General features: G+C 39.7%; 1 protein-coding gene across 1 annotated transcript in view; it reads right to left on the bottom strand.

Annotated features, from left to right (window-relative positions):
* The window catches only part of SCN7A (sodium voltage-gated channel alpha subunit 7), a 91,474-nt gene extending 80,496 nt beyond the window's left edge, over positions 1-10,978 (bottom strand). The window contains exon 1 of the mRNA XM_071216332.1: positions 10,869-10,978. The gene's annotated coding sequence lies outside the window, so the exon portion shown is untranslated. The remainder of the gene's footprint in view (positions 1-10,868) is intronic.
* Positions 10,979-13,867: the final 2,889 nt, after the last annotated feature.

Here is a 13,867-nt window from a genome sequence, read left to right as displayed (position 1 = left end):
GCTGGCTCCTGACTTCCTGATTCTTCAACTGTACCCTTCTTTACTTTCCTTGCCCTAACCCTTCTCAGTACCCTCAAAACATTGTTGGAATATGTTATCTTGCACAAAGAAGTTTTAAACCATTAAGTCTCTCCAAAATATAATCATATGGACTTCTTTTTGCTTATAATTCTATATTTTAATGTTTTATTTCAGATACATGAGCATAAAGTGAGGTCTGATTATTCTTAAAAAGATTTTTCTTGCAGTTTGGTATGTTACATAGGGCAATAATAAGTTCAACTATGATATTTGATTTTCACTTTATCTATCGATCGATTGATCGACCAATCAATCTGTCGATCTATCTATCATCTATTTATTTTGAGGAGATGGTGGGGATTGAACCTGGACCTCATACATGTGAAGCAGGTGCTTAACCACTGAGCTACACCCACTCCACAGTATTTGTTTTTGACATTCATTTATTTAGCAATAATTTATGGAGCATATACTTACTTATTAAGTGCCAAACACTGTTCCAGTCACCAGTGCTGGAAATATTAATAAAATATAGTCTCCAAATTTAAAGACAAGACAAACTTGAAAACAAGTAAATACCATGTTTTAGCTTGGTTATCCCTGGAAATATTAAAGTTTCAAGAAGAAAAGAAACTAAAATTAAAATCACCCCACAGTGAATGGACACAGAGAGCATACAACTGGGGGGGGGGGGGGGAAGGAAAGGGAGAGAAACAAATAAAAAATAAATCTTTTAAAAAAAATCACCCTAAACATTGGTGGACTTAGATCCTACACACTGTCAAACTGTCCAATATTCTGAAAGCATTAATGTCTCTGCTTTTGAGAGAGGGAGAAGTATAGGACATTAACATTCAGAATGGCATACAACATACTCAGAAGGACTAGAAATCCATGAAGGGCAACTAAGTCTCTATATCTGCATCCAATTTTAAGTTTACTAATGGCAATGAACACAAGGAGATCTCAGTGGCAGTTGAAGTACCAGGAAGGGATGCAGATCATTGGGGATAAGATACCAAGAGCGTGTCTTACCTCACTAAGGGATGTCACCAGGGTAATGATAAAGCAAGAGAAAGGATGCTTGTCACAAATCAAGAATGAAGCTGCTATGCCTTAAATGTTTCTACTTGAATCCTCCAAGACAATAAAAATCTTTCTGTCACTACCAGTGACCCTGGGAAAGTGGTCTAACTCAACATTCTTCTGAGCCATCCAAAGTCCCCTATTTACCAATGGTATGCAAAATCAGGCTCTAGGATTTCTGAATTGCCCCTTGTTAACCCACAAAAATAAGCAACTTGTAAAGGAGCCAGGATCATCCTAAAATTGTATTTCTGTTAACCATGCTTTTCAGATCTTTGACCAAAGAATCCAGGCTAGTAGCCACATTCGAGTTCAAGAAGTGAAAGAAAAGAACCCTTTGCTGCTTCCCAAAGGAATACAAAGGAGGCTCTGTAACACAACCAGATTCCAGAACTCAATCTCACTCCCAAGGTCCTTAGTGCAACTGGCACCCAAGAGATGCAAGACCTGATCTAAATTTGTGTTAAAAAATTCCATAACTGGAACTATCCCTGGAGCTCTGGAGACTTCTCAGAACCAACTGTTCTCCTTGAGGTTCCCCTTAACTGTAATTAGATTGTTGTATTTCCTTGAAGCTTCATTTGTGCTGAACTTCTCAGCAGTGGAACTAAGCTCATAAATCTATACAAAACATTAAATCTGTGACCAGCCAGAGGCATTCTGAACCAGTGTTCACATAAGGCCCATTATGAACCCGTTCTTACCCGGGCTAGCACTAGATTAGCTTGTACAAAAGCCTTCACCTATATGCCAGACCCTGGGAGGCTTACTAGATGTGATACAATCAAATCTGTAGTTCATGAATCCTGAACCCTCTGTGAGGACAAAAAGAATGAGGGGGCTGGTGGCTTCTGAGTATCACTCTGGTGCTGAGAGCTATTGGGATGATTAGAGCTATACCAGCTCTTGACTGCACATCAGAAGTCTCCTGAGGAAGTATTGATAACCTAAGACCCAGTGGCTCAACCCAGACAGACAAGTTCAGACTATCTTAGACTGGGGTCCCTTGAGATGAATCTGATGCAGCCTGCCAGGCAGAAAGATTCCTTAGGCTCATAGCCAAGCTTCACAAAACCACCATTAAAAAGCATTATTACATTTTCTTTGTTTTTTTTTTTTTTGTCTGACATCCTAACTATCAGAGATGAAAACACCGGAATTGCTGAGGCAAGCATTTGCTTAAAAACATCTCTTCTAAAAGGTGCTTTCCTGAAGATCCACATTCCTTTCTCCCCTTTGGGCACCTGCTCTGTCTGCTATCAGATTATCTCATTCACTCAGGGCCTGTTTGGCAATGGTCTTACCAGAAACTGCCTCTCATGCCACAGAGGTGATATCAAACAGCTCTAAAGTTTGAAATCAAAGAAGTGCAAGTGGGACAGCCACCTTATCCTGTTCCCATTCCCATTCCCTCCAAAGTAATGGCTCTGGCCTTCCCCTTCCACTCTTTCCTATTGTTTCCAACCCACCCAATCTCACCTGTAAGTAGCACGAGAGCTTTTGGGTACAGTTTGAGTTTATGCCTATTGTAGATGACTAATTATAATTGGCATCCTCTTTCATTTTCAGAGAGTTAGATGATGAATTACACATTAGCCCAAGCATTCAACCAGCGTAAGCTCTCTGTATGTCAGCCTCCAGGGATGAGGCTGTGTATCTTATAAATGTGCTTTACTAGCAACAACAGCTGCATTTTCTTCAAGATAATGAAGGACAGGGAAGAAAGGCAAAGCCAGAAGTCTCTGTTTTCCTCTCTTCTTTCACACCCAGTTGTTATCCAGGCCCCTCAGTTTGATTCCCAGAACAAAGGCTGCCAGGAATGCAGTAGGGCTGCTGGGCAGGGAAGACACACTCCACATGCCAAAGGTGATGTCCTGGGCCACCGCAGCCCCTCCTGTCTTATTTTTCCCACCTCAGGGAATTGAAACTACAGCATCTAAATAATCAATCTCCATGCTTTCTGGGAACCTAGAGTTGATCCTGGGATGAGAAAACAGATGTTAGATTAGCATTGCCAAAGAAAATTGTGAAATGCTCCACTTTTAACAGACGTGTTTATTTATTCTTCTAATGGGTTTCCAAGAAGTTTTAGATTAGCTTACAAGTATGTAGGCAATAGGGAAAGTAAAATAAATGAAGAAAAATGAAAAAAAGACTCATATAGGACAACAGATCCACAGTGTAAGGAAATTATTCCAATGCTAATTTCACTCTAACATAGAATAGGAATTGAAGGGTAAACGGTTTCTCACTTAACAGTTTTCAAACTAGTTTGAAACAAATACACTCTGTGCTCTATATAAGACATGGTGAATATATCATGCCTACTGCACCAATGGGATTCAGGTTACTGTAAAAAAAAGTAGTAAGGATGACAACAAAGCCAACAAACAAGTTAACTTGGGACTAGAAGATACTGAATGCATGAGTGAAGGAGCTAGAGTGAATATGATCAGAACTGTCATCTGCATAGTTGAGACTGCAGGAACCATACCTGTTGTAGTAAAGGGTGTGATTTAGATTGACAATTATGTTGGGTGGGACCACTTGACTGCACTTAATAGACACATTATGGCTTATAGTTCGTCTTTCCCACGTTATGCAATGACTCACAGCTATATTCTCAGATGCAGAACCTTTTCCCGTAGAGTTCTTTGACTAATATCCTTTTGTTTCCAGGGGTTATAGCTCAAATAATATTAGACACATTGGGTTTTCTTTTCTTTTTTTTTAGCAAATTTTTTATTCTTTTTTGAAAAGATACATAGAGCACACAAAATGTTACATTAAAAAATATAAGAGGTTCCCATATACCCCACTCCTCCCTCCCCTACTCCTCCCACATCAACAACCTCTTTCATTAGTGTGGCACATTCATTATATTTGGTGGATAAATTTTGGAGCACTGGTACACCACATGGATTATAGTTTACATTGTAGTTTAACTCTCCCCCAGCCCATTCAGTGGATTATGGCAGAATATATAATGTCCTGCCTCAGTCCTTGCAACATCATTCAGGACAACTACAAGTCCCAAAAAAGTCCCCATATCACACCTCTTCTTCCCTCTCCCTGCCCTCAGCAACCACTGTGGCCACTGTCTCCACATCAATGATAAAATTTCTTCCATTGCTAGAGTCACAATAGTTCTATAGTAGAATGCTAGTATGTCCAAACTAATCCATATTTTATTCCTCCATCCTGCAGACCCTGGGATGGCTAAATACTGTGTTTTCTTATGAGAGGATAAAAAAACTTTATCATTGTCTTCTAGGAAGCAGAAGGCTGTGAGGAAAGATGACTGAAACTAGTGAAATTCTGATGGGTATGGATAAGTGTACCACAATCAATAATTCCACTATAATAGTAAAGTTCTAGAGAACAACTTGCGACTCATTTGAATGGATATGACCTTTCACAGACTGGGATATGGAGTCAATGGGCACCCTCATACCAAGAGTGTAAATTGGTACAGTTTTTCTATAGGTCAGCTTAGAATTGTTTCTAAAATAAAGCTGCATATGGCTTTGGCCTTGCGATTAAACTGCTGTATTTGCATTCTTGCTGGAATCTGACAAGTCACAACATACTTTTAATTTCAAAGACTAGAAAAAAATCCATGTGTCCATAGAAATTCCAGTATTTCATTAGCATGGAATACTATTCAGTAAAATAAAAAAGAGGAATGAGACCTATAAGTCAGTAGGCATATGGAAAGATTCCCAAAGTAAATTGTTAACTGAAAAAATAAGTTTGAGGATAGCTTGCATTGTTTACCTTTGAATAAAATGATTTATAAAGGTTTTATATGCTAGTTCATGTACCCAGGAGGACATCGTTTCACATGACCAATAGGTTCCAAGATGCTTCATAAAGTTGAAAATCGTACATAACAGTGAAACTCATTATTTAATAAATATTTCTTACACAAAGATACCTATCACATATTTTTATTAATAAGGCAAATAAACACTCTGGCAACAATAAGTAAAGAAAATTAATCATAGAAATAATTTTTTACAATTTTAATTCTTTCTCTCTCCCCAGCAGCCTGCCCCACTCCCAGAGGTAAAAAACTGATGGCGGCCAATGGGAGGCAGAGAAGGCACCTGACTTGGGCAAGCAGGTGGACTGTCATTGTCTGGAGACCCCGGCTGGGTCAGCATTCTGCCCCTTCCCTTTATGCACCAGCCCAGTACTGCCCCACTCCCCAACACTATATAGAGCACACTTACTAGTGAATCCTATTACTTAATAAATATTTCCTATATGAACATATCTATCACACATTTTTAATAAATTAGTCAAACACACAAGTACCAATAAGTAAATAGAATTTATCATAGAAATAATTTTTAAACATTGTAATTCCTCTCTCTCCTCTTTGCTTTTATTTTTTTTCTAATTCGTGTGCGCTGAGTTTGAGTAAAACGAGGCCCTACTGTAGAATGTTTCCCATTACGGAAGGAAAAAACTGCTATATGTATGGAGAGGGACTTAGAAGGTGCCAAGGATTTCCGTTCCCTTCCTGTGAATATTTCTATAGCATGTAAAGGTAACTCACTGTGTATATGTATTACTGAAGTCTAGAAATAGAAAGGTTTGAACACTGGAGTTTTGGGAATAAGGACTGCTTGGCTGGAATGGCACCAACCCCCCAGGAATTTTCTAGTTGTGATTAGATGTTCTCTAACATCAACCTGGCTTTAACCACTTGGTTTTTGGCTTTTGGATTTTTCTTCCATTTTGATTAGTTACTTCCCATTTAGCTTTGTCTGAATCTTACTCATTTTACTTATCCCTGGCATACAGATCATCTAGCTTGCCTAAACTGACTCCTTTCTTTGGTCCTGGACCTGGATTCTGCCTGCAGCTATGCTTTCGCAGTGTCAATCCGCTCTGGCTTCAGGCCCTGTTTCCTTTACATCCACTTAGCTCTGTGCTCAGCTCCCTCACTCTCACTATTTCAGCCAGCACTGTCCTAGATATGTTATATTTCAGGGGAAGACTGTAAAGTAAGTAACATTCTCAAAAACATAAGCATGTACTTATTTTGTTGTGACTATATTAAGCATTTTTAATTCAGACATTCTTTTTGAGTCAATGATTAGAGAAACTGTGTTAGAAACAAGTGAAAAACAAAGAAAATTCAAGACATAGGTCCCATCTCTCTCCAAATAAAAAAGTTCTCTTTTGAGAACTGAATTCTACGAACTTGGTGAACATGGATTCTAGTGATGGTTCATTAAAATAATCAGGAGCTGAGACCTTTGCCTGTGTCTCATTTTCAAGGAGGTGGAGAGCAGGTTATATACGTTCATAGTGGCAGAGTCAACTTATCCTAGAAGAGCAAAAGTCTAGACAAACTATCATAAGACAAAATCTTAACAGTGGATCCCAAATTCACTTACAAGGATGGGCCCAAGAGAAGCTCAGTGAAAATCCAAATGCCTGGAAGGAAGCACAGAGCTGTAAGTGTCTATGGGAGATGAAATCTCACTATGGTGAGCCATTCCTTACTGGAATGGAGGGAATGAAGGAAAGCTGCCTCTGTTTTAAGTATGTCCACTTAAACTTCTCTTTGACAATCTCATGGTTCACTACATCATGAAAAATTCCAGCTGTGCGTGTTTAGCCCACCAAAACAAGTTGGTTGGAGAAAAGCCAAATCTTTCCAGAACAAACTGTTCTTGTGACCCCAGAATTTCAGACCCTTGAGTGGAAGAATGTGGCCAAGGGCCATTTAAGAGCTCAAGAGGGAGGAATGTATCATTGAACCAGCTAAAGGAACACAAGAGAGAGCCAATATTGTAAAACTTTTGTGCTCAATAGCAACCCCGAGATCTTTAGGTCTGTGATTTAGATGTCACTGGCTAATAGAATGAAAAACAAAAAACAAAGACCAAAAAAAATAAAAACCCCAAAAACAAAAAACTACACTTCATAAAATCTAGAACTGGAACATTTATTGTCACCCTGGAGGCCTCTTAGGACCTACCTGCTATCTACATCTTCTCCTATTCCTTTAGGTGCCTTCAATTATGAAACCAAGCATATAGATGGCTGACCAACCCCTTTTCAAATTGGAGTACAACAAACAGTGGAACCTTGAAATATATTAGAATGAGCATGAGTTAGTTTTTGTATTACTCTGAGATAGGAACAAAACTTCCAGTCAGGCTCATGGCCAAAGGAAGAGACTAGATATTGACCAGAGCCAAAGTTACAGCCTGTGATCAGCTGCACAGACCTTGCAGCCTCTGGGAGAACATAGAAGGTTAGTGGCTAGTGGATCCTGAGCCTTACTCTGGCACATATGCAGAAGGGAAGGAATAGTTCACTCAACACAATATTTTCAATTTCTGTTCTTGTTTACAACCAAAACCCTATACTAATCTCAGACTTTGAAAATGAGAATTTCAGTGCAGGGCCCTACTTCATCATTTTCATCAAGCTCTTGTTTGATGCTGGTGCCATCAGTCTGACAGTGCTCATAGTAATCAGAGCTGTCCACGGAGCTGGTTATTTCCAGGCAACATCAGACTAAGTCAATCTTGTTAGAAATACTGCATATAAAACAGAGATGTCTGTTTGCCATGCTCATGGGAGTTCCCCCATTAGGATGGCATACAACCAGATTGAGCCTGGTTTATAAAAACCAGTGATTGAACAAATATATGGAAATCATAATGCCAGCTGGGACACAGACATGGACCAACTGAAGAAACCTCCCTAGACACCCTCAAATGAAAATGTTCCCTTAAAGGCTACTTCTTTTGGAGTTGCAGAGGTGAGGCCTGGTTTCCATGGCATTGGTTAGCCCATACAAATAGAAGAGGGCTAACTCAGAATAAAAAGAGATCAGTTTGTCGAGGTAAGTCCCATGAATGTGTCTGATAGCAAGTGGGGATAGGAGTAAGCAGTGGCCACAGGTGACCTTCTCAGAAACTGACCAATACTGAGATCAGTTAGAGGAAACAATGGGGCCAGACTCCTAGGAATCAGGAATGCCCTTCTGTGCTAATGCCCCTACCATAAGCCTTAAAAGAAAGTCAAGGTCCTAGGCAGAGGGTGGTGTGTCAGTCTCCTGAGTATTCCAGTTGTCTGGACTTATTTCTGCATAATCCTATGCCAATAAGATCTGGGATTGGTGCATTAGGAATACTGTTGTATCTACCCCCAGTATGACTTTGACTATATTTAACCTACCTGGGTAAAAACCAGTGAGTTTATTTCAGTTTCCCTACCTAAGCCTGTATGCCATGAGGCTGTGGAGACCAAATGCCAAGTTTATAAGTGCTTGGCTCTGCCTCCAGATCTCCCATGGAGACTGATACCCAGTAGCAGTTCCAGGAGCCTGACTCTGTCATCTGAATTGTTTTGGCTTCTTTTCCTGAGTATAGGTCCAACTTCATGTCTTTCTTCTATTGCTTTAAAACATATATATGGATAAGAAGGGGCTCACAATATTTTTCCCTGAATGCAGGATTTTAAACAATCTCGGCAGTCAAGAGTATATTATGTGTCCCTACATCATACTTTCTTCTGTATTAATGGAGCAAATAAATTTAGCAATATTCAATATACCCAATGGTTTAATTACAAGAGAGTAGGACCACACACAAAAGAGAGTAAAACATATTCTGAGACTATTTCAAAGTTTTTAAAGAATGAATGATTAATTAAAGCACACAATTTTGCAAGTATGGAGGCTTTCAAGTTAGAATATGCTTTAGCCTGTACAGGTGGCAAATGATCATGACCTGGATTTGAATTTCACTTTGTCTTTTGCATCATACTGAGTCCTCTTTTATTCCTGCATCGAACTAGATTTAAAATGAGAGATAAAATAATGCAGTGGGGAAAAACATAGAGTAAGTTCCTCTATAAGTAATTGTTGTACATGATATTCGCTTCACAAAACTCTTTACGTAATCTTTACCATTAGTCTTTACCTGGGCTTTTTGATGTGTCATTTACAAAGAAGGAAATTAAAGTTTAATCAAGCTCACTGACTTGCTTTATTTCACAAAGATGGAAATCATGTTTTATGATTCTTAATCCCAAAGTTTTTCTTATTAGGCTTCCGGTTTAATTATTCTAGCTAGGTAATCTCATCACATTACTTTTTTCCAGGCCTTATCTTCCTCCTTTTTAAAAGTAGCAGCTGGATTATAGAACATTTAAATAAGGCTAAGCATAGCAGGATGGAGCCCAGGACTCTGTTTATTACAGGGCCCTGGTTTCCTTCTTATTTGCTTTAAATTATCTCTGGAACAATAGCTGGCAGGGACTTGCAGAACCACATATAAAAGCACCACCCAAAACCTTCCTATTTCAAGAGATCCTTCTGGCCAAAATCCAAGTGTGACTCCATCGTCTTCATTAATGTATGGTGTCTATTATTTTATTAGTCCACATGTTTTCATCACTTATCCTGCTTTGACCAACATCTGAAGTACTGAAAAAAATGTATAACCAGAGCTACAATGAAAACATCACTGCTAAAAGAAAACCACCAGAAGGTATGCATTTTATAAAGCTACACAATACAGAAACCTGTTAGTGTAAACAAAACAAATGCCAAGCTATTTAAATTAAGATCACCATTTCCATCATATCTTATGCTTCTATTTTCTACAGACAATGCTTAGGTGAAAAGCACCAATGTTAAAATCACTAAATTACTTAGCATAAGAGATAGGAATCTTTAAAAGACATACAACCCATCCCTGCATAAGCTTTTGTACCTTCCCTACAACCATCATGTCATGTAATATAAAAGTCATCATCAGGATTTCCAGAACTAAGTCTAGAAATTCTACAGAATCTGAATTTCAGAAGCTTCTACAGTGCCATGAAAAACAGCCACGGGCACAGAGCAGAGGAAATTCCACAGACCACACCTGCACTTCACATAGGAAAAGGGGTTTCTTTTGCTCTTCTTAATTCATGTCCAGAATTTTAATCTCATCCTCCTGTAGGCGACCCTAAGGGTGTGTATAGCAGGGAGCAGTTGCGGAGGGGATGGAAAAGGCTGGCAGTTGTAGCGAAGAACACCATCCTGGGACTGGACACATCAGCGAGAAAAAGGCACTTACTTGCTACCATGTGACAGATCTCCACCAGCACCTGCGGGCCCGATCCCAAGAGACAGGGCCCCTGAGAGCCCTTTCCCCCTCCTGAGCTGCCCTGTCTTCTCGGACTTCTCCAGTCTTCCGAGCTCTGGTTGCTGAGGAAGTGTTGCTAGGCTGGCATCTGACCTCACCATCTGATGCCACCTAGGCCACGACGGCTGTGCGGTAAACAACCCCACTGCACGGCTAGCTAGAACCCGAGTAGCTGGCGCGGCCACCCAGCCACTGACCCAGAGACCCCTCCTTCCAGGACGTCCAGTGGAGCCCCGCCCGCAGCTTGGAGGCTGTTTTGGTCTCCCTCCCACTCTTCCCTCTCCTCTCCCAGCCAAGTCACTCTCCCCCGCCTTCATCCTCGGGCCAGTGCACGGCTTCAGCGCCGCTCAGGGCGTGGGCGGGGTGCTCCTGACAGCGACCGTCCGCGGCGGCGGCGCGGGAACTGCGGCGGCGGCGGCGCGTCTCCCCGCGCTGCCCGAGAGGGGAGGGGCAGGCCGGGGCCCGGGGGCGCCCTGGAGGAGAAGAAGGAAGGCAGAGGCGAGGGAAAACCAGATAGGAGGGCAAGAGCCAGGATCGGGGAGAAGAGGAGCGAGAGGAGGAGGAGAGGAAGCAGCTTCCCGGGGTCTTTACCTCTCCGCTCTCCAGCGGCGCCCTCTCGCCCCGTGCGCCGCGGCCCTAGCGGAGCTCGGCGGGTGGAGCTGCCAGCCCGCGGCGTCCCGCCCGGACACTGCTGTCGAGGGAGTGCGCTGCTGTTCTTGCTGTTGTGCGTGTCTGTATGTTTGTGGGGTGGAGGTAGGATTTGTCAGGGGCTGCTCTACCCTCAGCACGGTAGATTCTTTCCCACTTCTGTGATTTGAACTGCCGGAGAGGGGAATTATGAGTATTTTGGAAAATTGGTGTGCTGCCGTGCATTTGGGGATAAAGGAAGTGCTGCTGGACCTTGTTTCCCAAAGGGAATTTGGAAAATTTCGCTGCACCAAAGAACATTCATTTTATAACCCTTCATTGATCTAAAATAATGAAGATATCTTTAACAAGTTTTCCTGCTTACCACGTACACAAGAAGAAATAAGAAAAAGATAAAAGAAATAATTCATTTTGGATGAGGTTCAAATTTGATTTCCCAAGGTATGGAACAGAAACTGTAAGTGGATTTAAGATACATCAGCTGTGTCAAAACCATGTCAGGAAAAACGTGCTTCATCCATAATTCACAGTAAAGGCTATTACCATGTTTTCTTGTTTAAAAAACATTTTTATGAAACATTTGTTATGACACATTTCAAATATATACAAAAGTACGAGAAAAGTATCATAAACTTTCATTTACCCACCCTCAACTATTATCAACTTTTCTCATCTATACCACTCGCTCCTTGGGTTAATTTTTTTTTTTAAGTAACTTAGCTTTATTGCCATTTAAACTTTTACAGAATCCAGAAAGAAAGAAGAAATACTACCAAATTCTTTTTGAGCTAAAAAACATTTATGTAAAAATCAGAGAAATCTAATACATGCATGCCTTCCCCTCCCCCCCAAAAAAAGAAACCCCTGCAAATGAATTTAACTTGAATGTCAATAATCCTAAATATAGTTCTGTCTTCCACACCACGGAGGTTAGGGGAACAATGCCCCTGTGATTTGGAAAATCCCTGTAAAATTTTTTGGCCCTCCTTTCATACCAGAGAAGATGTCTGATTTTTTTCTTTTTCTTTCATGGCGTGTTTACAGTACCCTGTTGTAAGATTTGGGCTAAGTATTTGGTCATAAACTATAGGTAGGTCAATGTTAAGTAAAATACTGTATGGAAAAGAAATTTTTAAAATATGAAATAATATGAAAATTTAAAAAGAAATGAACCAAAATTAAGGAGAATAATAGCAAATATACTGCATATATAACAAAAGACATTAAAAAGATAACTTTAGAAATTCCCTAAACTTTTTCTGTATCATCTACTTGCCTTCGTGTGTCATCTGTGGCTTCCACAAAACTCCTCAAAAATTATCATTTTATTTTTTCTAACTTGGAAAAATTTAGGTGTTTAAAAAAAATCCCATTTAGACAGTATATATGGTTGGCAAATGAAATAGTGTAATTGGGTTTATTTAAACATAGTCCAGACGCCACATCATTTCATACAAAAATGAAAATTAGCCTGTGTGCTGAAAAATAAAGACTTTTAAAAAGTATAAACCAATTTCACTATACTTAAAAATTAACAGTAATTATTTTGTAGCATCAGATATTCATTTTAATGCTTTTTAATAAACAATTTATAGATTAATGACTTCTTATCTTCACATTTTGTGGCCAAAAAAAGTAAATTTTCTAGTTTGTAGTTTTTTTCTTGAAGCAGTCCTACTTATGCATCCCTTCTCACCCAGTAAAATTTTATGCATCTTTCAGTCCATTTAAACATGATATAAACTTTTACATTTTAAATTTTAAAGCTTTACTAAGATATGTGAAATACATTTTAAAAAGTACTGTTTTGTATGTGTGAAGAGCATGTGACTGATTTTAAGACATTGGACAAATCAATATCAGCAAAGGAAAATTTATAGAAAGCCAATAATACTAGATTATGAGTAGACAACTTTATTTTTTGTTGTTGTTCTGAAACAAATTTTTGCCTCAGTGTTAGATAATATTACTAGACAGGCTTTGTCAAATATTTGCAATTATTATGCTCCTAATACTAGACTGAGTTGCATCCCCATTGGGTTGTTCAGTAGGGGATGTGTATGTGGTGGGAGGGATGAAGTACTGCCTATTTTCCATGTGTCTGATTAAGAACCTTATAATCGTGTACTAAGCTGCATTTCCTAATTGTGTCCGCAGACCAGAGCTGAGGCCTACATACCGCTCCTCATCTTGTCCAAGAGAAATCTGCTTTATCACACTTTCCTTGAAACAGAGTTCCTTGGGAACGTTACTTTCCCTGCAGTGTGTTTCAGCGGAGGATTTTTACTCTAACCTCGTGATGTGGGGATTAAGTATGGGCATGGTATTCTTCTCTCCCTCCACATCTCCACTTCCACATCTCCACTTCCACAGTTAACGAAAGCTGGTGTATAAAAATAAAAAGCAACAAAAAAGTCAAACAACTCTCCCAAAAACTCTTCTTCAAAAAAGCCTGTTCTTCCCACTATCTCTAGCTAAATCATCTTTTTCTTCTTCCGGTAGTAATTATCTTCTAAATAAATAGATATTCCTTACTAATTCATTAAGGATTTATTTTCTGCTAGACAGTCTTCCTCTCCTTTCAAATTCCTAATATCATGCTTAACACCTTTATCCATATGGATGCCAACAGCCATTTGGAGGAAACATCCAACAGCCTAGCTTCTGATTTTCTTTCTCTTAGATGCTCTTTATCTCCACTCCACCTCGACTATCAATCCCCATACTCACACACTGAATCTTGCCATTGCTACAAACTGCTTAATTTTCTCCATAGCACTCGCCTGGCATACTAAAGGTCTATTGTTTGTTCATTTATTGTCTGTCTTGTCCCACTAGAGTGCATATTGCTTGGCAGCCAACTCTTTGTTTGTTCATTGCTATACCTCAGTGTTTAGAACAGGATTTGTCATACAGAAGCTACTCAGAATTTATTATTAAAG

The sequence above is a fragment of the Dasypus novemcinctus genome, chromosome 7 (assembly GCF_030445035.2).
Source record: "Dasypus novemcinctus isolate mDasNov1 chromosome 7, mDasNov1.1.hap2, whole genome shotgun sequence".
Lineage (NCBI taxonomy): Eukaryota > Metazoa > Chordata > Mammalia > Cingulata > Dasypodidae > Dasypus > Dasypus novemcinctus.
This window is presented reverse-complemented; position numbering and strand designations above follow the sequence as displayed.